The sequence below is a fragment of the Odocoileus virginianus genome, chromosome 4, assembly GCF_023699985.2.
Source record: "Odocoileus virginianus isolate 20LAN1187 ecotype Illinois chromosome 4, Ovbor_1.2, whole genome shotgun sequence".
NCBI classification, from domain to species: domain Eukaryota; kingdom Metazoa; phylum Chordata; class Mammalia; order Artiodactyla; family Cervidae; genus Odocoileus; species Odocoileus virginianus.
This window is the reverse complement of record NC_069677.1, coordinates 91,818,871-91,829,946: the sequence shown is the minus strand read 5'-3', so window position 1 is coordinate 91,829,946 and position 11,076 is coordinate 91,818,871. Positions and strand designations below refer to the sequence as shown.

General features: G+C 43.4%; 1 long non-coding RNA gene and 1 other non-coding gene across 2 annotated transcripts; both read left to right on the top strand.

Moving 5' to 3' along the window:
• Positions 1 to 2,585: 2,585 nt before the first annotated feature.
• Positions 2,586 to 6,722, top strand: LOC110127881 (uncharacterized). The gene is made up of 2 exons (XR_002310968.2): positions 2,586 to 3,411; positions 6,493 to 6,722. It is a non-coding gene; the product is annotated as an uncharacterized lncRNA (long non-coding RNA).
• A 1,924-nt stretch (positions 6,723 to 8,646) lies between these two features.
• Positions 8,647 to 8,718, top strand: TRNAC-ACA (transfer RNA cysteine (anticodon ACA)). Its single transcript has one exon. It is a non-coding gene; the product is annotated as a tRNA-Cys (tRNA).
• Positions 8,719 to 11,076: the final 2,358 nt, after the last annotated feature.

The window sequence follows — 11,076 nt, the reverse complement described above, 5'->3', positions numbered from 1 at the left end:
ATCACTGAGGAAGGCTAAATTCATACAAGCTCTGAATCTCAATGCAGAGAAAACAGAAGTTAGGACTTCAAGTTAAAATTTAAAGACTCAGTTACTGAAAAATTATATATATAAAAAAAAACACCTTTGAGCCAAGGAGAAAAAAAGTAAAATTACAAAAATCCTTAGAAGTAGTGGTTATAGCACTGTGTGTTTGTGACTGTGCATTGCAGTTAAAGGTGTCCTCAGAGGAAAATTCACATTTATCCATTTTTTAAAAAGAAGGTATTTAAGAAAGACAAGCAGCTATTTAATGAAGGGACGAGGGAAGTTTCCTGAGACCCTAAATGTCTTTAATCAGATAATATTCACTTTATTCAGATAATGTGTATCCTGTGTCTGTCATTTTAGGTTAAGGTATGTTGAGGTAACAAATGACCAAAAAACCAAATTGCTTTAAGATGACAGAGATTTACTTTGAAATTATCTCACACATGCATCATGGTTTGGTGGCAGGTCTCTGCCCTGACTCCCATCTCCAGGGTGGTGGTGCAGACCTCATGGAGACGGCTCATGTCACAGGAAAGAGCGTGAAGGAAACCGTGCAGTGTTCTTAGAAGGTCTGTTCAGTGGTGGCACATGAGTCTTCTGCTGTATCATGACAAAAACTGACTTCGATAGCATATGGATGTGTAATTCATGGGGAAGGACAGCAAATACTTTGAATAATACAGTCTTACCACTCACTTCCATCTTGGTCACAAATGTTTCCTTTTTCCCGTTGTGCATGCAAAATATACTGTGTGATCCTTAAAGGAGACAACATGTAAGTCTTTTCCAAAGTATCAGACTCACAACCCCAGAATTCTTGGAAAAGTTTCACTTCCCCGGTGGCTCAAAGGGTAGAGAATCCACCTGTAATGTGGGAGACCTGGGTTCCATCCCTGGGTTCGATCCCTGGGTTGGGAAGATCCTCTGGAAAAGAGAGCAGCTTCCCACTCCAGCATTCTGGCCTGAAGAATTCCATGGACAGAGGAGCCTGGCAGGCTCCAGTCTGTGGGGTTGCAGAGAGTCAGACACGGCTGTGTGAATTTCACTACACCATATCCACATGTGGCTCCTTTAGATCTGGACATGCATGAACTAAGAAGGAATCAGTGACAGGATACCCCACAACAAACACAGGCTTTTGGAAAGGAATGAGTGGTAAGTCCACAGCCGCTACTGGTCCATCTGTAACAATGGTGAAAGCCCACTGGACATGCTAGCCAGGACCCTGATCCTTGGCAGTGGAAAATATTCCTTGAGTAGGTCCTGGTTCTTCCCAGTCCAGTGTTCTCCATGGCTGTTGGTTCTGCTTCTGGGACATGCTTTCCTTTCCATTTTCCCCATTGGCTATATATATATTTATATATATAATTATTATATATATACAATTATATTTATATATACTATGTATATATATTGTAAGTAAACGACTTAGCCATGCTAAGTTATTCAGTCATGTCTGACTCTTTGCAACCCCATGGACTGTAGCCCACCAGGCTCCCTAGTCCACGGGATTCTCCAGGCAAGAATACTGGAGTGGGTTGCTGTGCCCTCCTCCAGGCGATCCTCCCCACCCAGGGACTGAACTCGTGTATCCAGTGCCTCCTGCACTGAAGGCAGATTCTTTACCACTGAGCCACGAGGGAAGCCTATATATATATATATACATAAACCCACACACGCGCATACATATACATACCTTAGGGAACTGGTTCCCCTTGGAGACTGAGAAGTTCTCTTGACGTGCCTCTCGGTTACGGAACCGTGAGGATCTGAGTGTAACCGTCCTGAGATGGGGGTGGGGAGAACAGAACATACTTTGCACAGTAATGCAGTGTACCTCACACGTTTTATATGTGTTGAAACCTTCCATGGAAAACCAGTTTCACTGGCTTGGATTCCCTTGAGAGCATGTGTTTCAGGTTCTGAGGTTTTGGCTTTTCAATGAGCTTGCAGCTTGCCTTTAGAAAGAAGCTCTTTGGGTTAATCAGCTTACCTCCTTGGATGCCCACCTAGTAATGCTGACCTGGTCCCACTAGGTCTCAACTCTGTCAGTAGCTCCTAGGAATTGATTCCCTATTCTGCAGCGGTCTGTCAGGTCAGAGGACACTGAAAGGTCCCAAGGTATGATGGCCCTTCTTGCCTTGCTACGACAGCCTTGGAATATTCCACGTGCATTACAGAAGGGCCTCCCATTGAGCACTGCAGCCTTTTCATTAACTTCGCTGTTGTTCAGTCGCTGAGTCCTGTCTGACTCTTCGCGACCCCATGGACTGCAGCACGCCAGGCTTCCCTGCCCTTCACTGTCTCCTGGAGTTTGCTCAAACTCATGTCCATTGAGTCAGTTTCTTAACTTTAGTTCACGTGTGTCCGACTCTTTGCGACCCCGTGAACCGCAGCCTGCCAGGCCTCCCTGTCCATCACCAACTACCAGAGTTTACTCAAACTCATGTCCATTGAGTCAGTGATGCCATCCAACCATCTCATCCTCTGTCGTCCCCTTCTCCTCCTGCCCCCAATCCCTCCCAGCAACAGGGTCTTTTCCAATGAGTCAACTCTTGGCATGAGATGGCCAAAGTATTGGAGTTTTAGCTTCAGCATCAGAACTTCCAATGAACACCCGGGGCTGATCTCCTTTAGGATGGACTGGTTGGATCTCCTTGCAGTCCAAGGGACTCTCAAGAGTCTTCTCCAACACCACAGTTCAAAAGCATCAATTCTTAACTTATGCTTTCTTAAATCCCATCCCTCAAAATCAGGAAATATGAGAGATGGTTTTAAAATTTTTTTTAAATATTTCTTTCACATTATATTTTTTCTTGAAAGTAGTGAGCTGCTTCATGATTTCATGACTCAGTTTGATTCAAAATTTACTTTTTGTTTTCAAAATAGAAGTACAGTTGACCAATACTGGGGGAGTTTGAATTGCATGAATATACTTTTATGGGAATTTTTTTCAGTGGACAAACACTACAGTACTACACAATCTGGTTGGTTGAATCCACAGATGCAGAACCCAGGATATGGAGGGCCAACTGTAAAGTTATATCAATGCTTGGTTTTTCTGCTGCTCAGAGAGGCAACACCCCTAACTCCCAGGTTGTTCAAAACTCAACTGTGTATTTATTATTGTTTCTGATTATAAAAATATAGCTGCTCATTGTAAAAAAAGATTACCAATATGAAATTGACAACCTGACCTGGTCACCCCCCTCTTGGGAAGTAGGGGTTCCATTTGGACGCCTCACATATGAAGCAGAGCAGCTGATGTCATAATCCAAAGGTGCTTGCAGTCACCCTGTGCTTGGTTAACCAAGTCCAGCCCATCACCAGCTAACCAACAACACTACAGGACACTTCTTTCTTAATGTGGACCACAGGTAGGTGTGATGTTTTGGCTTTAGAAGACCTTCCTCAGCTTTTTCTAGCATGGCCCCTGTTCCCCAGAGCCTAGACTTGGTAACTGGGTTTCACCTTCAGCAGTAACATTTCTCCATTTTGTGCCTAGTCTCTGAACTCTTAGTTTTTCATTTTCTTCAACAAAAATGTTTCTATGAATTGCTTGATAATTGTAATGTCTGCTTCCTGTCTTTATCAGTATATGATTTTTCCTGTTTATCTCTTTTCATCATTTCGTATGTTCTTATTTAAATTCAAATTTCTAGGAGTATTATCCTTTTGTCAAATATGTCCCCAACTTCTTTCCAAGTTGTTGTTTATTGTATATTTTTTTTCATTAAAACTTAAATTGAAAAATTAGTAAAAACTGCTAATCGTTTCCTTCATTATTTATGATTTTGGTGTCCAACATTATACTATTCTTTTTCTCACTTCTACCCCTTCTTTCTGGCAAGGCTTAGGGAAAAGTTTTAAAACTTTCACTTAATTTACCTGTAATCCCACTTTAGTTACAAGAATGCCCACTTCCTTTGTGCAACTGTGATTTTGTCTGGTATAGGAAGTTTATGATTTTTATACTTTCTTTGTTAAATACTTATTATTAATATAAAATGACCTTTCAAGACAAGTAACTCTTTTTTTCTGTTGCACCAAGTTCTCCTTTGTCTGATGTTAGCCCTTCACCATCGTTTCCCTTGACTTGTGTGCGTGCGTGCTAAGTCACTTCAGTGGTGTCTGACTCTGCGTGACCCTATGGATGGCAGCCCGTCAGACTCCTCAGGCCATGGATATTCTCCAGGCAAGAATACTAGAGTGGGTTGTCATGTCCTTCTCCAAGGGATCTTCCTGACCCAGGGATCAAACCCGCATCTCTTGTGTTTCCTGCATTGGCAGGAGGGTTCTTTACCACTAGTACCACCTGGACACTCATTAAATATATTTCACACGCACTTTAGGGTTTAACGGCACCCTTTTTGTTGGGCTTTGATGTGCATCATTGTTAGTATATGGTTGGATTGCTTTTTTCATTTAAAAACAAACACATTTATGTGCAAGTGAGTCACTCTGCTGGTTTCAGGTGAAACCAGCACAACATTGTTAATCAACTCTGCTCCAGTATAAAATAAAAATAAAAAAAAAACACAGCATTTAGTACCTGCCCCCAAGATGCCAGGCATCAGCATGCAGACGTTCTGATGTAACCCTAAGAGCTCTGTGCCTTGGATTTCATCAGGCTCAGTTTAGAGATGAGGAAATCAGGACATGGAAGACCTTACCGAGAACACACGTGCAGTGAGTCAGCTCCAGACGCAGGATTTAGAAATCTTCACGGTCCAAGTCTGTTTCCCTGTTTTATCAGTTGTTTGGTTAGGTTTCCCACTCCCCTCGATACCCTCAATTTCACACCTAAGGTTCAGTGAGCTGCCTAAGGTCATGCAGCTACAGCAATAAAATTTGAATCCAGGCCTTCTGACATCAGGATTTCATGTATCTCCTCTTCTCCATCTCATTTCAATGACTGTTAGTGAGGTATCTCCCCCAGTGAAGTAGACTTTAATGCTATTCAATGTTATTTTCCAGTGACTCCTATGAGCAAAGCACTGTGGTAGATGTTCCATGTAGCATAACCACCCCAGAGTACATTCATGAGAACATGTCACACTCTTATTTTACACTTGATCTCAGCCAAAAGGCCGAGAAGCGATCATCACACTCTTATTTTACTTGATGACCACCACTGTTTCATTTTCTCAGTGGGCCTGATTTAATGTCTTCTTTCTTCATCATCACCGCCAGCACCAGCCCACCGCCATCATCATCAATACATCCTCGCCATCATCATTCTTTCTGCTCCCATTGAGCTCCAAGAGCATCTTAAACATGCTCTTGTTACAGACCAGCGTTCTTGGCCTCCTTAATCAATCAAATAGACATTGATCGGGGGCCAGACAGGAAATTCAGGCGAGGCTTTACTGGGATTCCTGCTGCAGCAGGAGTGGGTGTGCTTTCTTGCTCGCTAGCTCCTGCGGCAGGGGTGGGTGGGGTGGGGTGGGGTGGGGTGGGGGGGCAGCTTGGTTCCCTGAAAGGGGTGAGAAAAGGGGCAGGCCCGGGGTTGGGCAGGGGGTCGGCCTGGGTGGTTTCCTCACCCAGTGGGTGGTGTTGAATACGGCGACATGCACCGTACCCTGCTTTTGGTCCTGACACTCTCTTTTGCTCTCAGCTCTTCAGAAGTGGCAGGTAGGCTTTTTGGTCTTTTTATATCTTATTGTCCGCATTTTGCCCCAACTGCTCATGCGTGCAGTTATTTTTAGTCACCTATAGTTTCTTCGTATTTTGTTGTTTGAGAAGGCATCTGTCCACGTGCAACCACTGCCGCAAAGGCTCCCAGATCGCAGGTTACAACTACATTATGTTCATCATTTAGCTGCAGTCCCTCCACACCCAGCCACACCTACTTCTAGCTCCTATTGCTGCCTTTCCCTGACAGCTTCTTGGCTTTCTTCCTTAGCTCCTCCTCATTGAAGGAATTTTTCCTTGTATTAATTGGAGATGCCAAAATGTCATGGAATTTTTTTTCTGAACCAGCAGTTGATAATTTTCATAATTACACTCCTCCTCTGAACCTTCCATATTGGTTTTATTTCCTCATAGGCTTCATGCTGCTTTCTTTTCACTTTTGTTATAACCTTGGCACATGTCAACAAACAAGATGTGTGATTGGCTTCCCGTGGGTCTGTCCACTTGCATAAATGTGACACTTTTTTACTTATCATGACAACTGGAGGCAAGTTGATGAGCTTACTTCAAGTTCAGCAGCTACCTCTAGAAGACACCCACCTGTTGAATCTCTGCCTTACCGAGATGATATCTACTATTGCTACTGTCTAGATTTACCGTGCTGTCAACAGGCGAAATCCTGAAGCATACATACATGCTCACAGACACACGTTCCCAGCATTATCTCGTGTTCCTGACCGACACTTTGTTCTGGGGCTACATCCTCTCCGGGGCGGGAGGCATTACCGTCAGCACAGTGTTTGTTCTATCTGCTTTCGTTTCACGTAGAGCTGTCTGTGTAGCGGTGTAGAATGCATGGTGTGGAGGGAAAAGAATGGACATCCCTCAGAAGCAACAGCTCCACTGCAGAGGGCAGCTTCTCACTCTCTGCTTGGTAAAGGCCCTGGTTCTGAGCAGGGGACAGGCCGTGGGAGAACATACTGTATCCTCTCCCAAGGGGTTCTCTTCCATAGGCGTGAAGCTTAGCCACTTCATGAAATGAAAACAAATGGTTCTGATTTGCTGAGTCTTTTTGTCTTATGATTAGCATTGAGTCCTTTCAGAGACTTGCATTAAATTGTTCATAATCAAAGTTTTTAGAATTGCTGTGAGTTTCCATTGTTTTCTCATCTTTACAGTTATTTTCATTGAAAATCAGATGATGTTTTACTGTGGTTACCATCCAAGATGATATTTTAACCTGAAAATTTCTCTTGGCCCTATATATATAACGGAATACTTTGAATGTCCAGCAACAGGGAATAAACAAAAAAATGATGGCATATGTCTGTAAAACAACACTTTGTATTCTTCAAAAATCATATTGTTGAATGCTGTCACATTCAACACATTTAAATGTGATGATACATTTAATGTCACAGGGAAATGCCCACAGTCTATCATTTGGTTAAAAAAAAATTACAAAGCAGTATATACAATGTGGTTCCAATTTCATAAAATAGCAAAAAGAAGGGAAAACAAAAAAGATAGGAAAGATCTATAATATAACATTTATAGGGGTTCTCTGGACAATGCAATTCCAGGTAACTTGTACACTTTCTTTGGAAGGAGCTTTATTTTAAATTTTTTGTTAAAACATGTATTACTTATTAAACTAAAGAAGATAATTTTTAATTAGCAGTTTATAACTACAAGTTAATTTATTTGCAAAGGTGTTATCTTTAAGGATTAATATTATGTACATAGCGGTTTGGGGTGGAAGGAAAATATATTTTCAGATGTAGAAAAAAAATTCTCCAAGAGCAGAGAGGTGTAAGATATGTAAGAACCACAGTGTTGATAATTGCCCTTCAAAGTAATTTATAGACATACATATATATATCACATGTGTGCATGTATACACACATACAGACATATGTGTTTGTTTTCTGAAATTGATTTGAAGGTGCCTGATGGTCACTTTAATAGGATACTGGTCTCATGTCTGTGAGAAGACAATAAGGACGATTAATTTGTCGCCCAGTAGTTCCACGTGTAGCTTGTGAACCAGCAGAGTCAGCATCATCTGGGCTCATATTACAAACCCAAGTCCTCACGCTTCACCTCAGGACTAGACCTACTAAATCAGAAATTCACCTGAAACTAACAACTTGTTCATCAACTATGTCCCCATATAAAATTTTAAGAAATTTAATGGAGATGAAAAACAGTACCACTTCATGTAGCTAAGTCTAAAAAAAAAAAAAAAGAAATTCAAACCTGTGTTTTGAAACCACCCCCTAAGATGGTTCTAATACATACACATTTGAAAGTCAGAGCTATGGATGTTAATTAATCTTCTTTGAAGTAGGCATTATCAAATGGATGAAGATTCTCATAAGGATGATCATGAAGAACCAAAAACACTCCGAGAGGTGGAAGCATCTCCGATGCTCACCTGGATAGCTCTCCAGAAGACGTGCGCTATCACAGGTGGGTGACCGGACAATAGGAAAGTGACGACTGACCCTACTTTTTCTGTGGCTCTGGCGTTTCACATGTATCTATTGTGGAAAGTAAAGGATAACAAATATCATGCATGCTATAAACTTCTTGTGAACACATCAGTTTAACTTGCATACCACGCTTCTGTGCGAATTGGCAGAGGCCCAGAAACAGGCTCCCTGTGCTTCAGAGGAAACGATCTCCACCCCGAGGATGCCCGCGGTGCTGCTGTCCGTGGGCCATGCCCAAGGTCAGGTGCTGGCTCACAGCGCTCGGTGGAGACCTGAGGGTACAGATGGAAGTCCTGGAGCTCGGGGGGCCGGAATCAATCTGGCCCTTCCTGGCCTCTCTTTTCATACATGGTCGACCTGACGGAAGAGCTGGGCCAGCTTCCTGGGGAAGCCTGGACCGAGGGAATGCGGTACATCCACTGTAGACTTCCAGGAAAGAACTTTCCTCCACTTCCCTGTGGTGGTGTCATTTGCTGGGACATGGGCTTCCCGGGTGGCTCAGAAGGTAAAGCGTCTGCCTACAACGCAGGAGGCCCAGGTTCAATCCCTGGGTCAGGAAGATCGCCTGGAGAAGGAAATGGCAACCCACTCCAGTATTCTACCTGGAAAATCCCATGAATGGGGGACCCTGGTAGGCTACAGTCCATGGGGTCACAAAGAGTCAGACACGACTGAGCGACTTCACTTTTGCTGGGAAATAAGCTGGGACTGACGCATGTGATTGAGATGTGCATCCAGACGAAAGCGAACAAGCAGTGGACTCACCTTAGGCGGACAGACAGCCCAGGTACCAGGAGCCCTTTTCTTCGTAGTAGAGTTGCCAGATTTAGCAGAAAACAAACCAAACCAACAGAAACACCCAATGCCCTGGTTACATTTGAATTTTGGGTAAACAATAAATAATCTTTAGTGTAAATATATCCTATGCAACATTTGGGATTACTTTATAGTATATTGTATGCATTGGGTTTCCCAGGTGGTGCTAATGGTAAAGAACCTACCTGCCAATGCAGGAGACATAAGAGACATGGGTTCGATCCCTCGGTTGGGAAGATTCCCTGGAGGAGGGCATGGCAACCCACTCCATGTTCTTGCCTGGAGAATCCCATGGACAGAGGAACCTGGCAGGCTACAGTCCATGGGGTCGCACAGAGTCGGACATGACAGAAGCAACTTAGCATGCACACACACATGCATTATTTTGGTATAAAATATTTAATATGTATAATATTTAGTATGTTGTGGTTTAGTTAATATTCCATTATATTATAAGTCTGTATGTCTTTTCTCACTGAGCTGGATGTTTTGGGGGGTAGGAATTATATTTTATATCTCTAGCATGCAATATTTGGGACACGCTTACCTTAAAAGATGATCTGTTTATCTAAAATTTAAATTTAGCTGGGAATCCTATATTTTATCTGGCAGCTCTCCTTGGTAAACTTGGCTAGGTAGAAGACTCCATTAGGATTTGGGACAAAAGCTTGACAAAAAAACAGAGGTTTTGCCTGAATGTTACCCGCCTTCAGGAACCTGCTGTGAACTCGGGAGTCAGTGTTCCCGTACCCCACCCATCCCGACACTATCTCAACATCAACGTGACTCACAAAGAACAGCCGTACACTAGACTGGTTTATATATTTGTCATTTTTTTTCTTTGAATAATTTCAGGTTTCTCAAGGAGGTTAAAAGGAGGTCATGGGGTAGAGCACGGCTCCTTTGACACGACCCATGAGTGATTTCTTTTGAGAAATATTAATATACTCCCAAGGCTCATTCAGAGCAGCAAACACCATCTCATTTCCTCCGCATACAATCTCCAAACAGAAGTAAGAGCATTATTGACCAGCAGGTCTGTCTCTAGGGCCAGCTGTCATATTCAGCCAGGAGCTCAGAAAGAAAGACTTGTGATCCACACCTGATTTTCACCTTTCTGCCTCAGTGGCAGTTTAGGAGACCAATTTTCCTGCCCCCAATTTTGTTTATTTCCGATGGGAGGAAAGGCCATTTTATAAAAAAAGCCAGGTCTGAAGCTCATCCAAGAAGGTGAAAGGGATTTTATTTCACATCCTCCAGCTTGGTCTATCCGTCAGTCTGGGAGCAGAGCTCCGGGCAAAGCCGTTGCCTGCTGCTGGCTCTCAGCTGGGAGGTTGTATATGAGCTCCGCTCCTTTCCCAGGTGAGAACAGGTGTACACCGCTTTAAATTTCCTGTGGATCTGATTGCATCATTTGTTATATTATCCAACATAATGACATGAACTACGTAAATAATAAAATGCCAGTTGCCTGCTGAAAATTTAAAGTGGCAGGTCCTCTTCCTGGAGAGGCTGCGGTCGGTTGCCGGAGCTTTCACCGCTGAAGAACGAGGCCCAGCTGCGGGGAGGCGCGGGGAGACGCTTCCTCCTCGGGCTGATGAAGGGAGCCCGACCCGGAGCGGAGGCACCGCGCGTCCTCCACTGCGCAACTGCGCCTCCTCCTGCGGTCATCACACACTTGACCAAACAGGGCAGCTTGACGCAGATTTCAGCCAGAAGACAACGGCAGAGGTGTGTTCAAAGGGCAAACGCTCCGCTGTAAAGAGAGTAAAAGAGGTACCCCGGTTTCCTCTGCATGCGTCGGCAAAAAAGCTTGCTCAGAAGTTTCTGTAAGATGGTGCGGAAAACCCGCGTGAACTTTTTAGCCAACCCAATATACAGTCCCTGTTGCTTGTCTTTTTTTTAACCAAGTGTCGGCTTGAGGGGTAAATATTGAGTAGGATCCACAGCACAAAGGCAAGGCAGATAGGTTGATTACAGATTTTCCTTAGATTTGGAAACTCAAGGCAAAACTCTCCCAAGCTTCCTACCTACTGTTTATCTCACTACCCAGGTTCCTTAAAATCCAAGAATGTTCCCCTGAACTTGAGCCACATGATTA